This window comes from Octopus bimaculoides, chromosome 4, assembly GCF_001194135.2.
Source record: "Octopus bimaculoides isolate UCB-OBI-ISO-001 chromosome 4, ASM119413v2, whole genome shotgun sequence".
Lineage (NCBI taxonomy): Eukaryota > Metazoa > Mollusca > Cephalopoda > Octopoda > Octopodidae > Octopus > Octopus bimaculoides.
The window spans coordinates 93,736,838-93,743,777 of NC_068984.1; the positions used below are offsets into that span (position 1 = coordinate 93,736,838).

The window sequence follows — 6,940 nt, forward strand, 5'->3', positions numbered from 1 at the left end:
CTTAAGTCATTTCGTAACATAACTTGTATGTACAATCTTAGTACAATTTTTGTAATGTCATTTCTCATGAAAAGAAAAAGTTTTATTCAATAAAACAAGGAAAAAATATATCATTGATTTTTTTTCTTGTGAAAATTCCGCGGATTCTTGAAAATAACTCCGCAATATCTGATCAATACGAAAAGAGAAACTCAAAACTTTTCAAAAATAAAGTCATATACTAAATAACTTGGTTGTTATTTCTATTAAAAAAAAAAAAGATATTGAAATGAAACGCGACTTTTTCATGTACGTGTAATCTCATTTATATATGTAAATTGTATTGTCAGTTAATGAGCAATCTTAAATATTATTTGTTTAATTACCTACATATTATATATTTATTTAAATGAAAAGTGACATTTTTCCCAAACCAAAATTATGAATTTTTTCACTGACTTTATTTCCGTTCACCGGTGTGTATCCCCACCAAGATTCCTGTTCTAGTATAATACAGAACACTTTTGTTTTAGAGACTTCATACTTTCATCAAAACATTCCATAATTTTATGCAGGGATATTTTATGTTTCAAAAATTAATTGGATTATGGAAAAGCTAATTATTTTTGTAAATTTCTTCATATTCTGGATTACTTTTGAAAAATAATATGATAACGAAAAAGTTGTAAACGATCCTTTGACGATTAACTCAAAGCCGACTAGTAAACGAAATTTACGATAAGTGAAAATAATATATAAACTAAGCGTAAGTTTGATCGTCAGTACAAATAAGTGTACTCGGAAACAGTTTGCTGTTTAAGAAATATACTTTTAGTATCTCTCCAGGGTGTTTTTGTCTCCTGATTGCGTGGATGATCTAACTTGATCGAAGTTTTTCTACAGACAGTATTTACTACATGTATGATACCCTATGTAAAAGAACAGTTGCAGGTAATATTTAAGTTTTGTCTACAAAACTTACAAATACATAAAAAACAAAAATATTCGTTGCGAAATTAGTATATGGTGAAAGAAATAATGTTTTGAAATAATTAAACATTTTCATTCAATAATTTGTACTTAAGGTAAACACTATTAAACTTTTGATGGTAATATTCAAAGAGAATAAGCTTAGCAAGTAATTATATAGAGTTACTACTGAAAAGGGTGCGGGTAATTTAAAGCTGGCTATAGCGACTGCTAATTTATATGCGCAACAGTTTAAATTATTGTGACAGTCCAACATTTACCAGAGGAATGTCGCAGGCGTTGTGATAGTCAAAGAAGAGTCCGAGATCTACGAGGCGAAATATTTAATGTTTGGAACCTGTGAGTCGAAGAAATATAATTTTGTGTCATTGATTTATAGTTAACGTACAGTAGATTAATTGGTTATATTTTAAAATATTAAATGTTATGATTGTTCTGTACTTGTAGACATATATCTAATGAATTACGATTATATTTCTTTTTACCAATAGGTAAATATGTATCTACAATTTCATTTCGCTGTTGTATATCTAAGCAACTGAGCCAACGAGAGATCTTCTACACAGGTGTTGGGCTGCTAGACGTAGTAAATTTCACATCCTACCGATTTAAAACAGGAAGGACACATAGGCCAGTGTAGTGTTAAATGTTTTTTTAAAAAAAGGGGATGATCAAGGTTAGACTGCTTTCAGTCTCCGATCATAGGTTTGATTGTTCCTTATAGACAATTGCCCGAGTTGGACAACACTGATTACAAACGAGGCAATTCTACATGGTCACTCGGCTTGCTAGAAAACACAGTCAAATCTCCTGTAAACGTTTACTATCTCAGAAAAAGCAACATTGTTCGGTGTACAATCCCAGACAAAAAAGAAGAAAAAAAGACGATATAGTAATGGCTGGAATGGCAAAGAAATCATAGGTATGTCTGTTCTATCAGAGCTTACTTCAGGTTAAATCGTCAGTGATTGTTAACATGCATACAATGAAAAAAGTTAAGATTTTTAAAACTGTAAATGATATATATATATATATATATATATATATATATACACATATATATATATCAATCATGCATTGCATAAAATATATTATATTTATTAAACACACACACACATATATATATTGTTATTATTATTGAGTGAGAGAACAGTACATGCCATCAAAGTGATACTGGGGTAAAATATCTGAAGCCTAGTATACCCATCATGACTACCCGTTGGATAAGGATACACCAGGCATATGTATCACAACCATATGTGCGCGACATGGTAATCTAATATAAAGATTAGCAGCGCATGACCTTGCAGGTGGGGTCCAGTTAGAATTTTCTTCAAGTTGAGTAGCCCATCCTGCTCAAAAGGTCCCAGAATAAGGGTTGTTTAAGGATGTTGAATGAAACACCCATGTTTCCAGAGTTGAATTATCCAAATCCCAAAGAATTCCTCTCAATTAATGGCTGTGATGCTCCCCCACTACTTCTACTCATAATCAGAGATGCACATATCGTCAGCCACTAAGAGATATGCTCTACTAGTTAAGGTCAAACAACTGACAAGCAAATCTGTGGTATTGAGCAGAATATTTGCTGTAGCCCATCTTTTATACCAAGACAAAACAATGTGCATGATAATGCTTCTAATCAGTTAAGATGAGCAGCCATGAAAGCCACTGCCTGGTACTACATCAGGGCATTTATTATTATTATTATTATTATTATTATTATTATTATTATCATTATTGTTATTATATACATTATAGGCATGGCTGTGTTGTAAGAAGTTTGCTTCCTAACCACATGGTTCTGGATTCAGTCTCACTGCCTGGCACAGTGGGCTAGTATCTTTTATCATAGCCCCAGGCTAACCAAAGCCTTGTGTGTGGATTTAGTTGATGGAAACTAAAAGAAGCCTGTTGTTGTTGTTGTTTATCATCGTCATCATTTAGCATTCATTTTCTATGCTAAAATGGGTTAGGTGGTTTGACTGGAACTGGTAAGCCAGAGAACTGCACCAGTCTCTAGTCTGTTTTGGCTTGACTTCTACAACTTGGTTCCCTTCCTAATGCCGACCACTCCACAGAGTGTGCCAAATGCCTTTATTGTGTCACTGATACTCGTGCCTATAATGTGTCACTGGCACGAGTGCTATTTTTGTGTCACCAGGGCAGGTGTTTTTTATGTGTTACCAGCATCAGTCATGACTATGATTTCACTAAGCTTGACATGTCTTTTCAAGCATAGCAAATTGCTAATTGTCTCAGTTACTTATCATCACCTCTGTGAGACTCAACATCCAAAGATCATATTTCATTACATCATCCTGCCTCTGCTTGGGTCTACCTCTTCCATAGGTTCCTTCCTCAGTTATAGATCAGCATTTCTTTATGCAGCTGTCAATATGCATCACATGGCCATACCAGTACAATCTTCTCTCTTGCACACTACATCTGATGCCTCTTATGCCCAATTTTTCTCTTAAGACACTCACACTCACATACATGAACACTGACATTGCACATCCAGTAGAGCATTCTAGCTCCATTGCTTTCAAGCCTTCATATATCCTTTGCAGTCACAGCCCATGTTTCACTGTCATATAGCATAGCTGTTTGCATACAGGTATCATACACTCTGTCTTTCATTCTGAAGGAGAGGACCTTTTTTACCTTCAAAGGTCGTAGCTCCCTGAACTCTCTCGGCCCATTCTTATACTAGCAGCTACACTCTCAGAGCATCTTCTTCCGCTGCTGATTTGGCCACCTTAGTAACAGAAGTTATCTACTACTTCTAAATACCCACCTAGGTATTTAACAAAGTCTATTCTTTGTACATTCCTAGTGTTTATTGTGCCTACACATGTCACATACAAAGACTGCATTCTCTGTTAGCCTTCCTCTGATACTGCTGCACCTCTTATGTGTCCAAAACTTGCACTGGGTACACCTTATGAAGTTTCTACCTACACCTTTTGCACATATTGAGCAGGGCCATCTCCCTGAAGGGATTTGTGACTTGTTTGTTTTCCTACTTTGCTAAATCAACTCTAAGCTCTTTGATTTCAAACCTTGCTTCCACACCTGAAATTTCTTCTCTATTTCTGGTAGTAATTCAGCTATAAGAACAAGGTCATCAGCATAGAGGATGTACTAAGGACAGCCCTTTGTAAATTCCTCTGTTATGGCCTAGAAGACTATGATGAACAAGAGAGAGCTGAGAAACAATCCCTAGTGAACTCCTACCGGTACACTGAATTCATTGTTATACTTGTTGCAAATTTTCACCATATTGACAGCATCCCTGTACATGGCTTGTATGACTCTCACCAAACATTCATCTATCCCTAGCTTCCTCATTGACCACCAGATAAGGGAGCAGGGTACCTTGTCATAGGCTTTCTCTATGTCAACAAAAACCAGGTACATAGGTTTATTTTTGGCTGACTACTTCTCCTGTAGCTACCTTACCAGTATAGCAACAGTAGTGCTTCTCCCGAGCACAAACCAAACTGCATCTCATCTACATTAACTCTCTTCCTAATTAGTTCAACTATGACCCTCTCTGTAACTTTCATCATCTGGTCCCACAGTTTGATACCTCTAATTATTTCTGTCTAAGGTGGCACCTTTACCTTTGTAGCAGTCATTGCATATGATTCCCTTATAGGCAAGTTGATTAACTGTACAGGTTACTAGACCATATCCCACTCTGCCAAATATTTTAAGCATCTCAGCAGTGATTCCTGATAGGCTAGAAGCTTTTCCTGTCTTCATATCCTTTCTTAGCTTTATCTACTAAGCTACTGGCGAGCCAGATGGCAGCACTAGGCTCCAATCTGATCTGGCAGAGTTTCTACAGCTGGATGCCCTTCCTAACGCCAACCACTCCGATAGTGTAGTGGGTGCTTTTTACGTGCCACTGGCATGAGGGCCAGTAAGGCGGTACTGGCAACGACCATGCTCAAATGGTGTTTTTTATGTGCCACCTGCACAGGAACCAGTCCAGCGGCACTGGCAACGACCTTGTTCGAATGTTGTTATTCACGTGCCACCGGTACAAGTGCCAGTAAGGCGATGCTGGTAACGATCATGCTTGAATGGTGCTTTTTATGTGCCACCGGCACAGGAGCCAGTCAGCGGCCCTGGCAACGATCATGCTCGGATGGTGCTATATATATATATATATATTGATAGAAAAGGACAAAAGAAAGAAAGAGACCTCGATATTATGTAAATAGAGGAATTTATCTGTAAAAATATGTGACAATTATTCGGTGGCCATGATAAAACTCTGAGTTTCGGATGCCGGGGCGGAAATACACGCCGCCATCTCTTCAGTTATCTGGCCATTGAAAATTCCTAAGATAGGAAAATTCCTAGATAGGAATTTTCAATGGCCAGATAACTGAAGAGATGGTGGCGTGGGTTTCCGCCCCGGCATCCAAAACTCAGAGTTTTATCATGGCTACCAAATGATTGTCACATATTTTTACAGATATATATATAAAACTTATTTGGAAAAGGATGCGTGGTGGTCAATCATATAATCATCATCATCATCATCATCATCGTTTAATGGCCAAGCTCAAAATGGTGTTTTTTACGTGCCACCTGCACAAGAGCCAGTCCAGCGGCACTGGCAGCGACCACGCTCGGACGGTGCTGTTAGTGCTCCACTGGCACAGGTGCCAGTCATCGAATATGGTTCAATTATGATTTCAATTTCGATTTCACTTGCCCCAACAGGTCTTTGCAATCAGAGTTTAGTGTCCAATGAAAGAGAGGTTGGCATGGGTGCCAGTCGTCAAATTTAATTTGATTTCGATTTCACTTGCCTCAACAAATCTTCGTAAGCAGAGTTTAGTGTTCAATGAAGTAAAGATACGAATAAGTGAGCTGGCTACACTTCTGGCAGAGGCTACGGATTATGGTCTCCCTTGGCTTGCTGGGTCTTCTCACGCACTGCATATTTCCAAAGGTCCCGGTCACTATTCATTGTCTCGGTGAGGCCTAATGTTCGAAGGTCGTGCTTCACCACCTCATCCCAGGTCTTCCTGGGATGAGGTGGTGAAGCTCTTCCACAGGTTCCCTCAACCGGTAGGGTGTGACACTTTTTCACATAGCTATCCTCATCCATTCTTGTCACTTGACCATACCAGCGCAATCATCTCTCTTGCACACCATAACTGATGCTTCTTAGGTTCAACTTTTCTCTCAAGGTACTTACACTCTGTCGAGTATGCACACTGACATTACACATCCATCGGAGCATACTGGCTTCGTTTCTTGTGAGCTGAAGCATGTCCTCAGCAGTTACGGCCCATGTTTCACTGCTATGTAGCATGGTGGTTCATACACATGCGTCATACAGTCTGCCTTTTACTCTGAGCGAGAGGCCCTTTGTCACCAGCAGAAGTAAGAGCTCTCTGAACTTTGCCCAGGCTATTCTTATTCTAGCAGCTACACTTTCAGTGCACCCTCCCCCGCTACTAACTTGGTCACCTAGATAGCGGAAGCTATCAACTACTTCTAGTTTTTCTCCCTGGAACGTGGCAAAGGTTGTTTTCTGCACATTTTCAGTGTTTATTGCTCCTGATCATCTGCCACACAAATACTATCTTGCTAGTTAGCCTTCCTTTGATATTGCTGCACCTCTTATGTGTCCATAGCTTACACTGGGTACATCTTATGGAGTTTCTACCTACACCTTTTCTACAGATCGAGCAGGGCTATCTACCTGAAGGGGTTTGTGTTTTGTCTACCTTCCTACTTATTAGGACTTTGTTTTTAGCTAGGTTGACTCTAAGGCCCTTCGATTCTAGTCCTTGCTTCCACACCTGAAACTTCTCTAGTTCTAATAGTGACTCAGCAATTAGTGGAAGGTCATCAGCATAGAGGAGCTCCCAGGGGCATCCTGTCTTGAATTCCTCTGTTATAGCCTGGAGGACTATGATAAATAGGAGGGGGCTGAGGA

The 6,940-nt window shown here is 38.7% G+C and overlaps 1 protein-coding gene across 4 annotated transcripts in view; it reads left to right on the forward strand.

The window, feature by feature from the left end:
• Positions 1-409: 409 nt before the first annotated feature.
• The window catches only part of LOC106881414 (membrane progestin receptor gamma), a 99,435-nt gene continuing 92,904 nt past the window's right edge, over positions 410-6,940 (forward strand). Inside the window, exons 1-2 of one of the 4 annotated variants that reach the window (XM_052967270.1) lie at positions 410-930; positions 1,461-1,891. The gene's annotated coding sequence lies outside the window, so the exon portion shown is untranslated. Of the gene's footprint in view, positions 931-993; positions 1,309-1,460; positions 1,892-6,940 lie in introns of those variants that run through there. The other 3 variants (XM_052967271.1, XM_052967269.1, XM_052967268.1) reach the window with 3 other exon arrangements.